Raw genomic sequence first — 22115 nt, 5'->3', positions numbered from 1 at the left:
ACACCAAGCTGGTGGGGATAGCCCACACCCTAGAGGACAGGCTCAAAATATAGAAAGACCTAGACAGACTAATGCTGTGGGCCCAAACCAACAAAATGATGTTCAATGTTGAGAAGAGTAAAGAACTACACATAGGTAAAAAAAAAAACCTAGACAGTCTGGGAGAAACCCCACTTAGCAGTAGCGACTATAAAAGTGATCTCGGAGTCTTGGTGGATAATCAATTAAACATGAGCCAGCAATGTGCAGCAGCGGCTAAAAAGGCCAACACGATTTTAAGCTGCATCTACAGGGGGATACACTCCAAGACCAGGGAGGTATTAATACCACTCTATAACTCCCTGGTCAGAGCTCACCTGGAGTACTGCATTCAGTTCTGGTCACCACACCTCAAAAGGGACATTAAAACTCTGTCTCTGTCTCTTGAAACTCTGCAGAAAAGAGCAACCAAAATGATTAGGGGACGTGAAAGCAAGATTTATGAAGAGAGATTGCTCAAACTGGGTATGGACAGCCTTGAGAAAAGAAGGGCCAGGGGAGACATGATATCAGTGTACAGGTACTTGAGGGGTTGCCACAGAGAGTAGGGGGCCACACTATTCTCCAGGGCACCAGTGGGCCAGATGAGGAACAACGGTTGAAAGCTGACCAAGGAAAGATTCAACCTGGAAATAAGGAAGAACTTCCTGACGGTCAGAGCATCAACCAGTGGAACGGCCTACCAGCGGAGGTTGTGAACTTTTATTTATTTAGTTAGTTAGTTATTTCATTATTTAGTTAGTTATTTTTTTATTTTTTTATTTATTTATTTATTGTTAGAGTTGGAAGGGACCATGCAGGTCATCAAGTCCAACCCCCTGCCTAAGCAGGAACCCTATAGCATCCTAGCCAAATGGCAGTCCAATTTCCTCTTAAAAATGTCCAGAGTATTGGAGTTCACAACATCCGCTGGTAGGTTGTTCCACTGGTTGATCGTTCTGACCGTCAGGAAGTTCTTCCTTATTTCCAGGTTGAATCTCTCCTTGGTCAGCTTCCAGCCGTTGTTCCTCGTCCGGCCCTCCGGTGCCCTGGAGAATAAAGTGATCCCCTCCTCTCTGTGGCAACTCCTCGTCTACCTGTAGACTGCTATCATGTCCGCTCTGGCCCTTCTTTTCTCTAGGCTATCCATGTCCAGTTCCCGCAGTCTCTCTTCGTAAGTCTTGGTTTCTAGACCCCTGATCCTTTTGGTTGCTCTTTTCTGTACCTTCTCCAGAGTTTCAATGTCTTTTTTGAAGTATGGTGACCAGAACTGAACACAGTACTCCAGGTGTGGTCTGTCCAGGGCGTAGTAGAGTGGTATTAAGACTTCCCTGGTCTTGGACTGTATTCCCCTGTTGATGCAGCTTAGGATTGTATTGGCTTTTTTGGCTGCTGCTGCACATTGTTGGCTCATGTTTAGTTGATTATCCACCAAGACTCCGAGATCTCTTTCACCATCGCTACTGCTGAGAGGGGTTTCTCCCAGGCTGTATGTGTGTCCAGGTTTTTTTTTACCCAGGTGAAGGACTTTGCTCTTGTCGATGTTGAACATCATTTTGTTGGTGTGGGCCCACTGTGTTAGTGTGTCCAGGTCTTTCTGTAATTTGAGCCTGTCTTCAAGGGTGTTGGCTACCCCTGCCAGCTTGGTGTTGTCTGCGAATTTGATTAGTTGCCCTTCTATTCCCTCATCCAGGTCATTGATGAAAATGTTGAAGAGCACAGGGCCCAGGACAGAACCCTGTGGTACCCCGCTGCCTACTTTCTTCCATGTGGATTTGGAACCATTGAGGACAACTCGTTGGGTGCAGTCGGTCAGCCAACTGTTAATCTATCTGCATGTGTTGTAATCTACCCCGCTTTTTTCTAATTTGTTGATTAGGAGATTGTGATCAACTTTATCGAAAGCTTTGCTGAAGTCTAAGTATATGAGGTCCACTATGTTGCCCTGGTCTACTGATTTGGTTATGGTGTTGAAAAAAGATATGAGATTGGTTTGGCATGATTTGTTTCTGACAAACCTGTGTTGGCTGTTGGATATTATCCTGTTTGTTTCCAGGTAGTGGCAAAGCTGGGGTTTTTTTTATTTTCTCCAGTATTTTTCCAGGTATTGAAGTCAGACTAATAGGTCTGTAGTTGTCTGAATCCGTCTTTTTACCTTTTTTGTAGATGGGAACTACATCAGCTCGTTTCCAGTCATGTGGTAGGTCTCCAGTGGCCCAAGATTTTTGGTAGATGAGGAGAAGAGGTTCCGCTATGGTGTCTGCCAGTTCTTTTAGGACTCTGGGGTGAAGTCCGTCAGGTCCCGGTGATTTGTACTCCTTGAGCTCCCACAAGTAGTCCCTAATACAGTGGTACCTCATGATACAAACTTAATTGGTTCCAGGAGGAAGTTCGTAAGGTGAAAAGTTCGTAAGACGAAACAATGTTTCCCATAGGAATCAATGTAAAAGCAAATAATGCGTGCAAATCCTTCAGGAAAATCCCAAACTTTAGAAGGGAGGTGAACAGAGGTCAGGGAGGAGCAGCTAAAGGGGGTGGGTGGAAGAAGCAAGGCTAGGCTAAAGGGTGAGTGGGAAGGAAGAAAGGCAAGGGAGGCGCCCCTCCCTTTTCTTTCTTCAAAAGACACTCAGTGCCTCTGCAAGCAGCTGTTCTCTGCAAAGTCTTTCCCCCTCCAAGCCGCCCCTCCCTTTTCTTTCTTCAAAAGACACCCTTTGCTGTTCTCTGCAAAGTCTTTCCCTCTCCAAGCCGCCCCTCCCTTTTCTTTCTTCAAAAAAGGGGGGAAAAGAAACCCCTTCATCCCAGCAGCAGCGGCTTGGGTTCGTAAGGTAAAAATAGTTCAGAAGAAGAGGCAAAAACATCTTAAACACCGGGTTTGTATCTTGAAAAGTTCGTTAGAAGAGGCGTTCGTAAGATGATGTACCACTGTAGTAGCTTTATCTGTGTTGTGTTTGATTCCGGGGCTGTTTATTGCAGTTAAGTTGTAGCTTGGTTGGTTGGTTCCTTAATGTGTGAAGACTGATGTAAAGTAGGCATTGAGCAGCTGTGCTTTATCTCTGTTGTCTGATTTCATTACCATCTTTATTTTTTAGTATAGTGACTGTTTCCTTCATTTTCTTCTTGTTGTTTATGTGATGGAAGAAACTTTTTTGTTGCCATTAACTTTCATTGTGAGGTATTGATTGTGTTGAGCTTTTGCTGTTCTTATTTTTTGTTTGCAGGTTCTGGCTGTTTGCTGATATTCCACCTTGGTTATGAGTCTTCTTTCCATTTATTGTATTTGGCTTTTTTTTTCTTTTACGTTGTCTATGAGGTCCTTGTTTAGCCATGTTGGTTTCATTTTAGTTTTTCTGCTTTTCTTTTTCATGGGGATTGAATTGTTTTGGGCCTCAATGATAGTGTTTTTTAGGGCTTCCCAGGTTTCCTGTGTGAATTTACTCCCCAACTCTGGACATTTTCAAGAGGAGATTGGACTGTCATTTGGCTGGGCTGCTGTAGGATTTCCTGCCTAGGCAGGGGATTGGACTTGATGACCTGCAAGGTCCCTTTCAACTCTAATAAATAAAATAAAATAAATAAATACCATATATACTCGAGTATATGTCGGCCCGATTATAAACCGAGGCACCTACTTTTGCCACAAAAACTGGTAAAATCTATTGACTTCAGTATAAGTCAAGGGTGGAAAATGCAGCGGCTACTGGTAACTTATAAAAGGTAACTTATAAAAGTGGAAACCAATAAAATTACATCAATTGAGGCATCAGTAGATTAAATGTTTTAGAATATTTATTTCAAAGAAAACCAGTAAACTAGCTCTGTAAGTTTAAAAGAGGGTAAACAGGTATATATCCCCCCAAGGCAGTTTTGGCAAAAAAAATGCAAGTACTTACCTCAATCCCCCGCTGCTCCTACTGGTTTGGGTTAGGGTTAGGTACCTGGCCGTTCCTTGCCTGAAAGAGATACAATTTCCCTCTCTATTTACTATTACTGAACATCCAAAATATACTATTTAATTCTATGTATATATATGCCATATGTGTACATACATATTACACACAGGCACACAAAAATATACTGTACATTATTTACTATATAAACTGTATGCGTATATACAGAGAGAGAGCTCTTGTAAAATTATATACCGTACATTCAATCTCACTTACTGTAATAGGAAAACCAAACCCAGAGTCCACTTTCTGCCACACAGTTAACCATAACTAGAACATTAGACATGTCTTCAGATGTACCGGTACTTCCCTAGATTACATTAGATTAGATTTATTGGATTTATATGCCGCCCCTCTCCGGAAACTCGGGGCGGCTCACAACAATAATAAAAACAGTACATAGTAACAAATCCAATTCCCACCAATCTAATTACAATTATAAATTTAAAAATTCATAAAACAATTCCAATACATATAAAAACAGACACACAGTCAATCAATCAGACGGCAAAACAACATGGGCAAGGGGGAGATGTTTTAGTTCCCCCATGCTTGATGACAGAGGTGGGTTTTAAGGAGTTTATGAAAGGCAGGGAGGGTGGGGGCAATCCTAATCTCAGGGGGAAGCTAGTTCCAGAGGGTCGGAGCCCCCACAGAGAAGGCTCTTCCCCGGGTCCCGCCAGACGACATTGTTTAGTCAACGGGACCCGAAGAAGGCTGACTCGGTGGGACCTAACTGGTCGCTGGGATTCGTGCGGCAGGAGGCGGTCCCAAAGATATACTGTTAGAGTATATCTTGGATTGAGTAAAATGTGGTGATTCTCACTTAACAACACTTTTGCTTAACAACAAATTTTGGGCTCAATTGTGGTCATAGGTCTGCCTTCCTTCCTTCCTTCCTTCCTTCCTTCCTTCCTTCCTTCCTTCCTTCCTTCCTTTCCTGTCTGTCTGTCCTCCTCCTCCCTGGATAAATTACAGTCAATACTGTACTGGGTTTTTTATTTAAGGTTACAAAGCAAATGAAGAATCATTTTGAGTATTCTCTAAAATTTCTTCAGTGGGATCCATAGCTTATCTGGCAAAAGATTTTTCACCTGGCAGGAGGTGAAAAATGTTGCACTCAGGTGGACAAGCAGAGAAAGCAGTTCCCAAGTGCACATAATTAGGGTGCCTTAGAAGTTCATCCTTTCCAAGCCTTGAGTAAAAGATTATACTATGTAAATGGCAAAAAAAGAAAAGAAAGAGGATTACCTAAAGTTCAGAAATAGATCAGAGTTATATACTATATAAGTACAGCATTTAACCTATTAATTTAGGCTTGTGTGAGAACAAACTTTCTAGCTGAACAAAGGAATTTAAAGAAAAAAAACTTTTTAGTGTTGACATTGGGCACAGTCAGACAGATATCTTAAAGGGCAAACAAACAAACTGTCAAAAAAGTATGTTTTAAAAAAATATAATATCTTGGTTGTTGAAATTAATTCTGCCTTGTCCCAGCAGATGGGCGGCTGGCGAGGACTACGCGCTTCCATCCTTGTTTCCGCTGGGGTTGAAGGAAAGTTTAGGTACCCCCACCCCGCTGAGAAACACCTCGGCGATGACATTCTGAGAGTTTTTGTCTCCCCACACTGAAAACCCCACTTCTTGGCGCCCTGCTGAGGCTGAGAGGAGAGCGCGGGGCAGGTGCCGCCTGTCCAAAGTGCTCTCGAGAAGTGGCTGAGGGAAGGCGGGTCAATTGCCATCTCTCCCTGCTGAGGGAAAGGCAAGCGCCTGCCTTTCCTTCAGCGGGGAGAGGCGGCAACTGCCCTTCGCCTCCCGCAGCCGCTTCCCTGATAGTGCTATGGGCCAGCACTTCGGGAGCGCCCGCCTTTCCTTCAGCCGGGAAGGTGGCAATTGCCCTGCACCACCCGCAGCCGCTTCCCCGAGCGCTTCGGGAGTGCCTGCCATTCCTCTAGTGGGGAGAGGCAGCATCTGCCCTGCGCTTTGGGGCAGTGCTTCGGGAGCGCCTGCCTTTCCTTCAGCCGGGAGTTGCGGCACCTTCCTGAAGTGCTCAGGGAAGCAGCTGGGGGAGGTGCAGGGCAGGTGCCGCCTGTCCCCGCTGAAGGAAAGGCAGATGCTCCCGAAGTGCTGGTCCAAAGCGCTCTCTGGGAATTGGCTGAGGGAAGGCGGGTCAGTTGCCACCTCTCCCTGCTGAAGGAAAGGCAGGAGCCTGCCTTTCCTTCAGCGGGGAGAGGCGGCAACTGCCCTGCGCCACCTGCAGCCGCTTTCCCGAGCGCTTCGGGAGCGTCTGCCTTTCCTTCAGCTGGGACATGTGGCAACTGCCCTGCGCCTCCCCCAGCCGCTTCCCCGAGTGCTTCGTGAGTGCCTGCCTTTCCTTCAGCGGGGAGAGGCGGCAACTGCCCCACGCCTCCCGCAGCCGCTCCCCCAAGCACTTCGGGAGCGCCTGCTATTCCTGTAGCAGGGAGAGGTGGCACCTGCCCGTGCCTCCCCCAGCCGTTTCCCCAAGCGCTTCGGGAGCGCCTGCCATTCCTGCAGCGGAGAGAGGCGGCACCTGCCCCCGCCTCCCACGGCCGCTTCCCGAAGAGCGCTTCGGGAGCACCTGCCTTTCGGGAGCTGTAACGGCCCAGCCCCTACACAGCTCGCTTGCCCGAGCTGCCAATGCTTTCCGGTCTCCCGCGGGCGCCCTCTGCTCTAAACTGGAGTCCCTGATGGCACTCGTGCTATCGCAGCGCCCGAGCGCCTTCAGTGACTTGAGTATAAGTCGACTATAAGACTCGAGTGTAAGGCCCATTTTTGGGGCTTTGGGGCAGCGCTTCGAGAGCACCTGCCTTTCCTTCAGATGGGAGTGGCAGCACCTTCCCGAAGTGCTCGGGGAAGCAGCTGGGGAAGGTGCAGGGCAGGTGCTGCCTGTTCTCGCTGAAGGAAAGGCACAGCTCGCTTGCCCGAGTCGCCAATGCTTTCCGGTCTCCCGTGGGCGCCCTCTGCTCTAAACTGGAGTCCCTGATGGCACTCGGGCTATTGCAGCGCCTGAGCGCCGTCAGTGACTCGAGTATAAGTCGAGTATAAGTATAAGACTTGAGTATAAGGCCCATTTTTCAGCCCATTTCTGGGCTGAAAAACTCAATTTATACTCAAGTATATATGGTAAATAAATAAATACAATACAAAACATTTAGAAATCTAATATTACAAATCTAAAAATTTCTAAAACCCCATTATCTTAAAAATACAACCATCCACATTCATCTAACTAATTTAACCATCCATGGCCGGAGTTAGCTCTTAACACTCACGGGTCCTCATGCCTGCCACTAAAGTTTGTTTTCAGGGCCTTGTGAAAGGCCAGGAAAGTGGGGGTGGTATAAATCTCCGAGGGGAGTTGGTTCCAAAGGGTTTGAGCCACCACAGAGAAAGCTCTTCCCCTAGGCCAGTGATGGCAAACCTTTTTTCCCTTGGGTGCCAAAAGAGCATGGGCACGCATATGCACAAAAACAGCTTCCCCCGCCACCCGGAGACCCTCTGGAGGCCAAAATGAGCCTGTTTCTCAACTTCTGGTGGGACCAATAAGCTCATATTTTGCCCTCCCAAGGCTCCAAATGTTTCCCTGGAGCTGGCGGACGGTAAAAACGCCCTCCCCATCCCCCTAGAGGCTCTCTGGAACCAAAAACCCCCTCCCAGAGCCTCTGTGTGAGCCCAAAATTAGCTGGCCAGCACACAAATGCAGGTTGGAGCTCAGCTTGCCCTCAACAGCTCCAGCAGATATGGTTGCATGTGCCACCTGTGGCACCCTTGCCATAGGTTCACCATCACTGCCCTAGGCCCTGCCAGATGACATTGCCTGGCCGATGGGACCTGAAGAAGGTCAACCCTCTGGGACCTGACCAGTTGCTGGGATACATGAGGAAGAAGGTAGTCCCATAGGTAATCTGGTCCTATGCCATGTAGGGGTTTATAGGTCATAACCAACATTTTGAATTGTGTCCAGAGATCAATCGGCAACCAATGCAGCTCACGGAATGAGGTTGAGATATGGGCAGATTTTGGAAGACCCATGATAGCTCAAGCAGCTGCATTTTGCACTATTTGCAGTCTCCGAACATTCTTCAAAGGTAATCCCATGTATAGAGCATTACAGTAGTCAAGCCTCGAGATGATAAGGGCATGAGCGACTGTGAGAAATGACTCCCTGTCCAAATAGGACCGTAACTGGTGGACCAGGTGCACCCGTGTGAATGCCCTCCTCGCCACAGCTGAGAGATGGTCTTTTAAATTCAGCTGTGGATTGAGGAGGACGCCCAAGTTGCAGACCCTTCCTGAGGGGGCAAAAGCTCCCACCCAGAGTAATGGATGGACAGGTGGGATTGTCCTTGGGAGGCAAAACTCACTGCCACTCCGTCTTGTCGGGGTTGAGTCTGAGCCTATTAACCCCCATCCAAACCCTCACAGTCTTCAGACACCGGCACATTATTTCCACTGCTTCACTGAGTTGACACAGGGTTGTGATGTAAAGTTGAGTATCATCAGCATACTCATGATAACTCACCCCGTGCCATTAGATGATCTCACCCAGCAGTTTCATGTAGCTATTAAACAGCAGGGATGAGAAAACCCACCCCTGAGGAACTGCACAAGGGAGGGACCCAGGAGTCAACCTCTGGCCTCCTGCCAACACCGACTGGGACCGACCAGAAAGTAGGAGGCAAACTACTGTAAAATGGTGCCTTGGACTCCCAGCCCTTCCAGCCGGTGCAGAAGGATACCATGGTCGTTGGTATCAAAAGCCGCTGAGTGGTCAAGAAGCACCAGAAATCATCTGTCAGTGCGACCAAAGCAGTTTCACTGCTTTTGCCAGGCCTGAAACCAGACTGCCAAGGGCCCAGATAATTTGCTTCATCCAAGGACTGTTGGAGCTTGGAGCGACACCACCTTCTCAACAACGATAGTTGTTTAGTACACCTGGGTCCAGGGAAGGCTTCTTGAGGAGGGGGCACAAAATTGCCTCCTTACAAAGAGCCGGAAAGGACTCCTCTCTCAATCACCTGGACCCGGCGCTGGGTCACCTCCCTGCTGACCGAAACCAGCTAGGAGAAACAAGGGTTCAATAAACAGTTGGCAGAGCTCATAGCTCCCATGGCCTTGTACACTTCATCAGGTGTCACTAGGTCAAACTCCCCCACAGAACAGAACTAAGATGAGCCTCTGTCACCTCACCTGACTCATTGTCAGCCGACACTACATTCCAGTTGGAGAAGGTATGTCCGGACCTGAGTGATTTTATCTGTGAAAAACTGATTAAAATCCTCAGCACTGCCCTGCAAGGGTTCATCACCCCCCCCTCCTGGTTAAGGAGGGACCAGACTATTTGTCACATACTTCCCAAAGACCAATAAGAACTAACAGGATTGGCCTTCTCTGGGTTCCATCGACTAAGTAATGCAGGTTGGTGGGACCGCTTCACTATAGCTGCTCCAGCTCTGTGGAACCAACTTCCCCCCAATGTCCATACTGCTCCCACCCTTACTAGCCTTCTGAAAGGCTATGAAGACCTGGCTTTACTGGCAGGCCTGGCTTCCATGTATACTAACATCTGTCACAGCTGAAGTAAGTTGATTGGTATGCCTGTTGTTTGATTGGTTTGATTGTGTGTTTTGCAATGGGGATTTTCATAGTTTGGTATTTACATTTGACTTTTTATTATTGTATTGCTTTTTATATTGTTGTAAGCTGCCCTGAGTCCCAAGTTATTGGGCAGTATAGAAGTCTAAATAAGAAAAAAAGTAAGTAAGTAAATCTCAGATAATTCCTCATACATCCACAACTACATGTTACCAATTTAACAAGTTTAACCCTGCTGTGCTATTCAGGTCTGTGAGACCCGAAATCAAAGTTTGAGACCCTGTAAAAAATTTTCCCTGCATATCTAAAACTTGAAATTTCATGACTTTTCATCATTTCAGGGTTTCTCTCTATGAGAATTTTTTTTGGGGGGGGGGGTTCTATCTTACTGGGGGGGGGGGGAGTCACACTTGTTCTGTTCCGGGATCACCCTGACCCGGACCGAAAACTCTTCATTTGAAGTGCTTATGCTTGGTCAATTTGAAAACTTTTTTCACTTGGAAAGTAGTCTGAACATTTCTGCACACAATGATATGAAAATTGAACTGAAAAGAATTATGCATATTGCTTTATTTTGATTATAAAAGGCAGGAAACCCCCCCCCCCCATTTTTGTGAATTTTTTTTCAATTTATAGATAGTTTAGCTTGCAAAATGTGTTCAATTTTACTAAAGTTGGTGTGGGGTTGGTAGTTTGGACATTTCTGAATGTAAGAAAAATATAAATAAACTGAAAGAAATGATTCTTATTGGTTTTTTTAAAATCAGAAATAAGCCCCCCCCCTTGGCTGCTTGCAACCATTTTCACTTTATATTTTTTTAGGCTCCAAATCTGAAATATTTTTAATATCTTAGGCATTCATTTACTCAATTTAGGTACAGTGGTACCTCAAGATACGAACCCCTCGTCTTACGAACAACTCGTGATACGAACCCGGGGTTCAGAAAAATTTTGCCTCTTTTTACGAACTTTTTTCAAGTTACGAACCGGCGTTCGGAGACTGCTGGGAAGCCGCGCGGCTGTTTTAAAAGGTGACAGCCGGGTGGTGGGGCTTCCCAGAAGCCTCCCGAACGCCGGTTCGTAACTCGAACAAAGTTCGTAAGAAGAGGCAAAATTTTTCTGAACCCCGGGTTCAGTTCGGGAGGTTGCTGGGAAGCCCCCCAGCCCGGCTGTCACCTTTTAAAACAGCCGCGCCGCTTCCCAGCTGTCTCCTGAAGCCAAACGCCAAAGCCGAACTTCCGCGTTCGGCTTCAGGAGACAGCTGGGAAGCGACGCGGCTGTTTTAAAAGGTCGCAGCCGGCCTGGGGGGCTTGCCAGCATCCCCCCGAACCCCGAACCCAGGTTCGGGGGGTGCTGGGAAGCCCCCCAGGCCGGCTGTCATGTTTTAAAACAGCCGCGCGGCTTCCCAGCAGTCGCCGAAAGCCGTTTTTTTGCGGGGGGTTTTTTGGTTGCACGGATTAATTGACTTTACATTGTTTCCTATGGGAAACAATGTTTCATCTTACGAACCTTTCGTCTTACGAACCTCCTCCTTGCACCAATTAAGTTCGTATCATGAGGTATTACTGTACTTGAATTTGGTCTTTTTGAAAACCTTTTTCACTGGGAAACATGTTTGAACATTTCTGAACGTAATGATAGGAAAATTAAACTGAAAGAATTGAGGCTTATATTTTTATTTTGATCAAAAAGCCCTCCCCCCATTTTTTCTGAATTTCATGTCAATTTATATTTTTTTAGGCTACAAATCTCTAAGGAACTTTCCCCCAAAAGTTTTTATATACTAAATTGAACACTCCTGAACATAAGAACATAAGAAAAATAGAAATGAACTGGGAAAAGAAAGATTCTTATTTGTTTATTTTAGCCCCCCCTTGGCCTTGCTGGGTGCCATTATTTTCACTTTTTATATATATTTAGCTAGAAATATTTGGAATATCCTTTTGAAAAGCAAGCACATTGTAGCCAGACAACTAATTTTATGAAAGAAATCCATTTTACTAAAAACAAGTATGTAAATTTGAAATTAACACCATAATTTTTATATAAATTGAAATAATTGAACACGGGGCGGGGGGAAGAGACTTTTATGTGAAAAATAAACCAATATGCATCAATTTTTCAAGGTCAATTTTCATATCATTATGTTCAGAAATGTTCAAGATACCAATCCTACACCAACTTTAGTAAAATAGAACGCGTTTTGCAAGCAAAACTGCATAAATTGAAAAAAAAATCACAAAAACAGGGGGGGGCGCACATTTTATCAGCAAAATAAACCAATAAGCATTAATTTTTTCATTTTTATTTTCATTTCAACGTGTGCAGAAATGTTCAAACTTGTTTCCAAGTGAAAAAAGCTTTCAAAAAGACCAAATATAAGTACCTAAAATTATTAATTTGTGGTCCGGGTCAAATAGACCTGGGAACATCACATTAGGGAGTTTTTCTGAATAGCACAGCAGGGTTAAAATGTTTTTATATAATATCACCTTTAGTTAAAATTTAGAGTCCATATAATCTGTTTTCATTATCAAATTCTAATGTCCAATTCAAATATTAGTTCAATTCACTCCAAGTCAAAGGTTTGATGTCTTCCAAAGTTATAAAAAATCGAGGCCAAGCAAAGTAGAAAAACTTGCATTCCTTTTAAGTTCTCACAGTTCCCAAATTATCATTCAATAGTCAAGATCAAATTACACAGCTGTATTGTCTCTTCTATCTTCCATCCAGTATTGCAATGCGCTTTCCACTAGCAAATGGCTTTCTCCAATCCACAATAATCTCAAATCAGCTGTTTATCAAAACTGTCAAGAGTACTTTAAATCCCCATAAAAATATTTTTCTCCAAATTCTTTCCTTTTGTGTTTTTAATATTATTTTTAAATTTCTCCAAGTTCAATTGTAAAAAATAGTAATCTTTTTGAGCTTTGTGGCCATGTGACTGATTGGGAGTGGCTATGCAGTTATGTGACTGGGTGGGGGGTTGCTGGATGGTCATGTGACTGGGTGAGCATTACACTTACATCCAGGGTTAGGGTTCAGGTGCCTGGCTCTCCTCATCTTAAAGGCCTCAACGAGATTCAATTTCCCTGTCTATTTACTACTACTGAACATCCAAAATATACTACTATTTAATCCATATTACACACAGACACACAAAAAGGTACATTATCTACTATACACACACACACACACACACACACACACACACTTCTTCTAAAATTACACATTCAATCTCACTTAACTGCATTTAGAAAAAGGCACCCAGAGTCCACTTTCTGCCACACATTTAACTTCTGTACATTAGAACATTACATATGCTTTCAGAGGTTCTTCCCTAGCTTGCACCTCACTGTTAGAGCCAGGCAATCTCAAGGTTTGCGTAAAATGTGGTGAAACTCACTTAACAACGCTCTTGCATAGCAACCAAAATTTTGGGCTCAATTGTGGTCATAAGTCTTCTGAAGCCATATCTAGTGGCAGGGTTTGTGGTGCTTTCGTCCTCTTCTTCCTTTCTTTCTCTCTCTCTCTCCCACACACATACATACACTCTTGCTCTTTCTTTTTCTTTGTATCTTTCTCTTCCACTCTTTTCTCTTGGGGAAGAGATGGGGAATTTATCAAATTTGCAGATGACACCAAACAGAAATAGCCAACACACCAGAAGATAGTCTCAAGATACAGAAGGACCTTGACAGACTTGAACATTGGGCACTATCTAACAAAATGAAATTCAAGTCATGAAAAAAGTAAAGTTCTACATTTAGGCAAGAAAAACAAAATGCACAGGTACAGTATATGTATTACCTTGCTCAATAGTAGTAACTGTGAGAGGGACCTTACAGTCCTAGTGGACAACCATTTAAATATGAGCCAGCAGTGTGCAGCAGCTGCCAAAAAAGCCAACACAGTTCTAGGCTGCATAAACAGAGGGATAGAATCAAAATCACATGGAGTGTTAATACCACTTGATAATGCCTTGGTAAGGCCACACTTGGAATACTGCATTCAGTTTTGGTTGCCATAATGCAAAAAGGATGTTTCTACACAGTATCGAGGATATCAGCAAAGATGATTAGGGGATTGGAGCTAAAACATATGAAGAATGGTTACAGGAACTGGGTATGTCTAGTTTAATGAAAAGAAGGGGAGACATGATAGCACTGTTCCAATGTCTCAGAGGTTGCCACAAAGAAGCGGGAGTCAAACTATTTTCCAAAGCACCTGAGGATAGAACAAGAAGCAATGGGTGGAAACTAATCAAGGAGAGAAGCAACTTAGAAATAAGGAGAAATTTCCTGACAGTTAGAACAATTAATCAGTGGAACAAGTTGCATCCAGAAGTTGTGAATGCACCAACCCTGGAAGTTTTAAAGAAAATGTTGGATAACCATTTGTCTGAAGTGGTGTAGGGTTTTCTGCATGAGCAATGGTTCGATTAGAAGACCTCTAAAGTCCCTTCCAACTGTTATTCTATTCTATCTGTTCTCTCCCCTCTCTCTTACACACACAGAGAGAAACACACACACACACATATACACCCTTTCCTCTTTCTTTCTTGCACCATAGTAGCAACAGCGAAAGAAGGAAGAAAATGCATCCACCGGACTTGAGCCCACCATGGCAGACAACCAAAAGCCTCCCATATGTTGCTCCAAGCCTTTGCCCACACCTCCATACCGTTTTTGGGTGCCCAGCTTACTGAGTTCCCCTGGCCATGTTGTGGCTCTAATGGCAGCTGCTTCAGGAGACGCTGGCAGCACAGGGGCATGGGCAAAGGCTGGGAGGTGAGTGCAACACACAGTAGGCTCCCTACAGTTCCTCTGCTTGTGTGGGCTGCAGCTGAGCCCGTAGCCATGAGTCGGCAAATGGAGGCACCCCTTCCCAGACAGATCTTTCCAGATGAGACTTGTAGGAAAACGCAGCTCATGGCTACTACATTTTGCTGTGCTGCACAAAGTTTCCGAGCAAAAACAGTGAAGGGGAAGAAATAGCCAGTGGAGAGCACACAGAGCTGCCCCTTTTTCACAACTGAGGACCTCTTCCGCTTGGAGCTACAAGCTGCAATTCTGGCAGTTTCAGGGGCTCTTTTCTTCAGTGGTTCATTTTCTTATCTCTTGGTGGCTCTGCGCCTTTTGATCTTTCTCAGGGACGGAGAAAAGCAACCTTGTGAAGAAACAGAGTCCGCTTACCTTGCCTCCGGTTTGCTTCCTTCCTGCGCATGTGCAGTACCAAAAACTCGGCTTCTGCATATGAGCAGAAGAAAAAAACTGAAAAAATATATATTTTTAAAAGATAGAGGTGCCCACGGATTAGCACCAATCAAACCGGGTTGGTGACATCATCATGACATCATCACAATGATGTCACATGATATCAGCTAGTAGCGGGTTGCTACCAGTTCGGGCAAACTTGTCCGAACTTGGAGGAACCCACCCCTGTGCTGGAGCTATTTAATTCTTAGAGCTTTCTTGATTTCTGAGACTTTAATGTCATAATTTTCTCAATTGTGATGTTGCCTAGTATATTTTGTCTTATTATGTACAGTATCTGTTACTGTTTTAAAATGTGTGCTTTCAGTATTAACTTCAGTATTTTCAGGGGATCTAAAATTACCCAATCCATTAAAAGATAACCATCTATTTGTTTTGCATGGCCTAATGTATTTTTCTTCAGGAAGTACGGCCCAACTAAATTAGAATTTTGGGGTAAAAAATATGAGTTCCAATCCAAACGTTTTAGAAAATTGGTTGATTTCAAAAATCCTGCCTGGGAAAGAACCTTAGTAATGTAAGATTATAGAGGATTTAGGAAAGAAAATTCAACAGTTGTTTCAATTTGCATTAGAGTGGATTCTGATCCCTCCCCCCCTGCACACCAAAAAGGCTCAACACCTCTGATCCCTAGGAACAGAAATACAAAGAAACATTTGAGTGGGGGTTTTCTCCTCAATCTCAATCTTGAAATAAAGATCTGAACTAGTCCAGGAATCCTAACAATTGAGTTTTGGAGTTGGAAAAAAGATTGCACTTTTGAAAATATGCTAAAATTCCAGAAGATATGCTCAAGGTTTGTTCTGTGACATTTCCATTATGAAAATTGGAATGTTGAAGGATGTGGCAGTCTGAACATTGGCAGGCTGTTCAATGAAATGAACAAGGATACTCTATTTAAAGTATGTGTTTTTTATACTGGATTCTTTACAGTTGTTAGACTTGTCTCCAATGTTACTATATGAACATTTTAGAGACCTCCTTAATTAGATCATAGATAAATTGAGTCTTATTCTTTTACATATTTCACATATGGGAATATAACCTTTTATGGTTTATCATAGTGGTGGAGAGAAATGGATTTGGTTAAAAATAGATTGTCAGTTTATTCTTATAGCTTAATATAAATATTTTTACAGACATCAGCACTTATAATAATGTGATCCAGATATAGCTAAAATATACTTTTCCTTCCTATGCAACCAGAAGCATCTTCCTCAATCTTGGGTACAACCCCAAGGTTCAATTTTTGCCTTCCAATTTTATCTGAACTAAAAAAAAAAGGGAAATGCACACATACTTTATTTTGTATATTTATACAAACTATATTTCAGGTAAAGAGTTTTGGTCTCGGTAATAGAAGTGAAAGTCAAAAAATAATTCATAACTTTGTAAGATACTTATTCCATTCCATTTAAAAAAGAATTAAAATAAAGGGTTATCCTTGCAAGTTATAAAATCCTCGCAATTAGCTGAGAAGATGAAAGGGTTAATCAGTGACTGGTGAATTGTAGAAATGTTCTTTTTCCATCCCCCCCCCCAACCTTTCCTCTCCTGGCCTACTATAGCACCTGATCTGCCGAAAGCTGATGGGCCCTTTCTTGTTGATTCTCTAGAGCAGTGATTTTCAACCTTTTTTGAGCCGCGGCACATTTTTTACATTTACAAAATCCTGGGGCACACCACCAACCAAAATGACACAAAATGACACCCTAAGACACTCTCCTCTCTTTTTCCATCCCTGTCTCCTCCCCACCCTTGTGTGTGTGTGTGTGTATACACACTCTTGAACCATTTCCAAAAACAGGTGAGGGCTGGGGGTTTTTCTCTCTTATTCTTTGGTTGCTTTTTATCATATGCTTTAAATCAAGAGTCACTTCTCTCTCTCTTTTGTTTCTCTTTCCTCTCATTCTCTGTCTTAATCATTTTCTCATTTCTCTTTTTTCCTCCCCTTTTTGCTCATTTCTCTCTCTCTCCCTCTCCTTTTCTCTCTCTCTCTCTTGCTTTCTCTCTCTCTCCCTTCCTCTCCTTTTCTCTCTCTCTCTCTTGCCTTCTTTCTCTCTCACTCTCTTTCTCTCTCTCTTGCTTTCTTTCTCTCTCTTTCTCTCTCACTTTCTTTCTCTCTCTCTTTCTTTCTCTCTCTCTTTCTCACTCTCACTCTCTCAGCAAAAAGTTGCGAGACCGGAACCTGAGCTTCCTCAGGTCTCTCTGTATCGAATTCCTATAGTGTTCTTGCGGATTTAAATAGTAAGGATGTTGGAGATATTAGCAAGGTCCCTCAGGCAGAGAATGAGGGGATGTTCAAAGGGGAAGTTGTCGTAAATGTCACCAAACCATCAAGTACAGTTAGTAGAAATAAAAAGAGGACACATTTTCTTGTGGGTGATTCGACCGTTAGAGGTGTTGATTTGGGACAGAGCAAGGATGTGGTTAAGGTGCTGAGGTGTCTCCCAGGGGCCACTGCCAGCAGGGACAGGAGGCGGATTACAAACATTGTTAAGACTGTGAGTAAAGGTAATAACGTTGATGTGGTGGTGCATCTTGGCACAAATGATTTGTCCCAGAGAAATGTTAATGTAGTAAAAAGAGATTTTCAATGTCTAAGTGTGGAGCTGGGTAAAATAACTGATTCAGTGACTTTCTCAGAGGTGTTACCGGTTTGTGGCCAAGAGGATAAAACAACGTGTATCAGAGAGTTTAATGTGTGGTTAAGGCAGTGGTGTAAAGCTGAAGGTTTTGGCTATGTAAGTCATGATGTCAGTAGGTGGTCTAATAGGGAGTTGTTTAAGAGGGATGGTTTGCATCCATCATACAGAGGTACCCAGGTGCTCGGTGAGGAATTCAGAACTTTTTTGGACAGGCATTTAAACTAGGTAAAGGGGACAGAGATGTAACTGATGTGGGTGATTTCTGTCCCCGACCAATGAGGATAAAGCAGTTTTTGGAAGCTTATGAAAAGGGAGCTGCAAATAATATAGATGTAGTTGTTGATGATAAGGGGCAAACTAATAACGAAAATAATGTTCTTCGGGTAATGTGCACAAATGCTCGAAGCTTGAGCAACAAGCTCTGTGAATTAATGGCCATAATATCTAGAGATAATTTGGACCTGGTTGCCATAACTGAGACATGGTTTAAGGATTCTAATGAATGGGAAATATCCATACCAGGATATACACTGTATAGGAAGGATAGAATAGAGAGAAGGGGAGGTGGAGTAGCCATTTATATTAAAGAAAGTCTAAAAACAACACTAATTCAAAATACGTGTCAAGATCTAGAGACTCTCTGGATTTGCATGCAAAATAAAGAAGGTTCTGTCATTAGAATTGGGGTGATCTATAGGCCTCCAGGGCAATCCGAGGAATATGACAACAAGATGGTGGATGAAATTACCCAAATGGCAGTAAAGGGAGATATTGTGGTTATGGGTGATTTCAACATGCCTGATGTTGACTGGAATATCCCCAGTGCCCTTACATGCAAAAGTAAGAATATAGTAGAGGCCTTTACAGGAGCAGCTCTGGCACAGCTGGTTAAGACACCAACTAGAGGGGAGAATATTCTAGATTTAGTTTTTACGAATGGGAATTGGGTTTCAGATGTCAAGGTGGGAGAAAATTTAGGTTGCAGTGACCATCTATGTTTGTGGTTTGATGTAAAAACTCATTGTGAGCAATCCTATAATGCAACCAAAGTATTGGATTTCAGAAAAACAAATTTTAATGCAATGGGAGAATATTTAGATAATGAATTAAAGGGGAGGGATAAAATGGCAGGAGCGAGCATCCAGTGGACTGTATTAAAAAAGGCCATCTTAAAAGCCACTGGACTGTATGTAAGACAAATAACTAAAGGTAAAAGGAAGAAGAAACCGCTATGGTTTAGCAATGATGTAAGGGCTATAGTCAATGAAAAAAAGGCTGCCTATAGGAGGTATAAAGAGTCTGGAAGTATAGCTGACAGGGAGGTATATAAAATGAGACAGAAGGAGGCGAAACAGATAATATATGCTGCTAAAGCCTCAAAAGAGGAAGAAATTGCCAAATCTGTAAAGAAGGGGGATAAAACCTTCTTCAGATATATTAATGATAAGAAGAAGAAAAACTGCGGCATCACGAAGCTTAGTACCGGGAATAATACATGCATTAATGGGAATAAGAAGATCGCTGACCATTTCAATAGCTACTTCTGTTCAGTTTTCTCAAAAGACACCTTACAAAATAATACTATAGAGGGATATAGCATTGCTTCCAGCTGTACGGATTCAGCTCCAGTGATCTTAGAAGCCGATGTCTTAGAAGAACTTGAACGATTAAAGATAAATAAGGCAATGGGTCCAGATGGCATCCACCCCAGAGTTCTTAAAGAACTCAGATCTGTCATTGCTACCCCCCTGACTGATTTGTTTAACCAATCCTTGTTAACAGGAGAAGTTCCTGAGGATTGGAGAATGGCCAGTGTTGTGCCTATTCACAAGAAGGGCAGTAGAGAAGAAGCTGGTAACTACAGGCCAGTTAGCTTGACATCAGTTGTAGTTAAAATGATGGAGACTCTACTCAAAAAGAGGATAAATCAGCACCTAAAAAACAATAACTTATTAGACCCAAATCAGCATGGCTTTACTGAAGGCAAATCATGTCAGACTAATCTCATTGATTTCTTTGACTATGTCACAAAGGTGTTGGATGAAGGTGGTGCCGTGGATATTGCCTACCTGGACTTCAGCAAAGCCTTTGATACGGTTCCACATAAAGAGCTGATAGATAAATTAGTGAAGATTGGACTTAATCCCTGGATAGTTCAATGGATTTGTAGCTGGCTGAAGCGTAGACATCAGAGAGTTATTGTTAATGGCGAGTATTCTGAGCAGAGTCAGGTTACAAGCGGTGTGCCACAAGGATCTGTTCTGGGTCCTATTCTTTTTAATATATTTGTGAGTGACATAGGGGAAGGTTTGGTAGGGAAGGTTTGCCTATTTGCCGATGACTCTAAAGTGTGCAATAGGGTTGATATTCCTGGAGGCGTCTGTAATATGGTAAATGATTTAGCTTTACTAGATAAATGGTCTAAGCAATGGAAACTGCAGTTTAATGTTTCCAAATGTAAAATAATGCACTTGGGGAAAAGGAATCCTCAATCTGAGTATTGTATTGGCAGTTCAGTGTTGGCAAATACTTCAAAAGAAAAGGATTTAGGGGTAGTGATTTCTGACAGTCTCAAAATGGGTGAACAGTGCAGTCAGGCGGTAGGGAAAGCAAGTAGGATGCTTGGCTGCATAGCTAGAGGTATAACAAGCAGGAAGAGGGAGATTATGATCCCACTATATAGAATGATGGTGAGACCACATTTGGAATACTGTGTTCAGTTCTGGAGACCTCACCTACAAAAAGATATTGACAAAATTGAACGGGTCCAAAGACGGGCTACAAGAATGGTGGAAGGTCTTAAGCATAAAACGTATCAGGAAAGACTTAATGAACTCAATCTGTATAGTCTGGAGGACAGAAGGAAAAGGGGGGACATGATCGAAACATTTAAATATATTAAAGGGTTAAATAAGGTCCAGGAGGGAAGTGTTTTTAATAGGAAAGTGAACACAAGAACAAGGGGACACAATCTGAAGTTAGTTGGGGGAAAGATCAAAAGCAACATGAGAAAATATTATTTTACTGAAAGAGTAGTAGATCCTTGGAACAAACTTCCAGCAGACGTGGTAGATAAATCCACAGTAACTGAATTTAAACATGCCTGGGATAAACATATATCCATCCTAAGATAAAATACAGAAAATAGTATAAGGGCAGACTAGATGGACCATGAGGTCTTTTTCTGCCGTCAGACTTCTATGTTTCTATGTTTCTATGTTTCCTTCTTCACGGCACACCTGACCATGTCTCGCGGCACACTAGTGTGCCACGGCACACTGGTTGAAAAACACTGCTCTAGAGAGCCTCTGCACTGGGGGCATTGATTAGAAACAACAGCAGGATTATACATTTTCTGTTACTATGCCAACAAATCAGCTGATTTGGGTTGCCACAGAAACAGAATGTCAGAGCTCACAGTGCAGGAACGTGAATTCAGCACAATTGAAAATGTTTTCTTAATTGGAGACCTTTTTCATTTCAGAATTTATGGGGAAGGCAGCTGGCAGGGATAGCTAAGGAGGAGAGCTTCAAGTAAGATTTTGCCTTAATTGATTAGAAAGTAAATTTAGGATTGTTTTTGTTTTTCTACAAATTGGAAAAACAAATTTTAAAAGTATGCTGTAATCTGTGGATTGTTGTTGCTTAGCTTTTCCTAACGAAGAGTGATCTAAAGTCTGGCATTAACGGAGATAGAGTTCAGTGGACATGATCCACCATTGGATTTACTAGGAAGAGATGACTCATGATTGAACAAGGACTAGTCACTAGAAATATTACAGAGTTTGGAGCTGCAAAACCAGCAGCAGCCACTAGAGAACAGTAGAAATATTCAAAAGACCCTCTGATCTCTAATGGTCCTTTTAATATTTGCAGATCAAATTTCATAGACTTTAATCTGAGCTTTTCAGATTTACCCATATCACAGGGTACCCACATGAAGGGGTAAAAAAAAACAATGGCCATAACCATGAAATCAAAGCTCTGCCTTCTTTTTATGTACAATTGTGCGGCATGTAAAAAGCATAGGGTTTTGATCACATTTGGTACATTGTAGCTACCAACTTGAATGTTTTGAGCCCCTGAGGATTCCCCTGGCCTGACCCATTGTTTATTACAGGCTCATCAATAAAATTTGAAGCTTTTTTCCCTGAAGCCACAGTTTTGAAAGGGCACTTGCTAACCTCACTATTGTATGTTTAAACTTTTAACTGTTTAACTGCAATAGATAACTGCCTTGAATATAACAAAGCTTTTAAAATGTGGATCTGAAGTAAATTGTGATCTCTATGTACATCATTAATATCAACAATTGAGTACAGTGGGAAGTACACCCCAAAAAGACAGTGCCAGAAATCTCACAGCACCAGAAAACCTCAGAAAACAGTGCCAAGAGACTCAAGCCAGCCCTTCCCCCTTTAAGAAAACCAAGAAGCACCAGCTGAAAGGAAAACTCAGAGACGACAGAAACACTTAAGTAGGGCCATTGAGATAAGGGAAATCGGGCTAAAAATAACTTACCAAGGCAAAACCAGAACTCCCTCAAGACCCATCTATACTGCCAGGCATGGAGGAGTTGAGACACCTTTCCCCCAGGCTCTTTAAATATT

At 43.0% G+C, this 22115-nt stretch overlaps 1 protein-coding gene across 4 annotated transcripts in view; it reads left to right on the top strand.

Annotated features, from left to right (window-relative positions):
• LDB2 (LIM domain binding 2) overlaps positions 1-22115 on the top strand; it is a 266234-nt gene that overhangs the window by 105060 nt on the left and 139059 nt on the right. The window lies entirely within an intron of this gene.

The sequence above is a fragment of the Erythrolamprus reginae genome, chromosome 7, assembly GCF_031021105.1.
Source record: "Erythrolamprus reginae isolate rEryReg1 chromosome 7, rEryReg1.hap1, whole genome shotgun sequence".
Classification (NCBI taxonomy): Eukaryota; Metazoa; Chordata; class Lepidosauria; order Squamata; family Dipsadidae; genus Erythrolamprus; species Erythrolamprus reginae.
The sequence above is the reverse complement of the archived record's forward strand: the minus strand, read 5'-3'. Positions and strand labels throughout refer to the sequence as shown.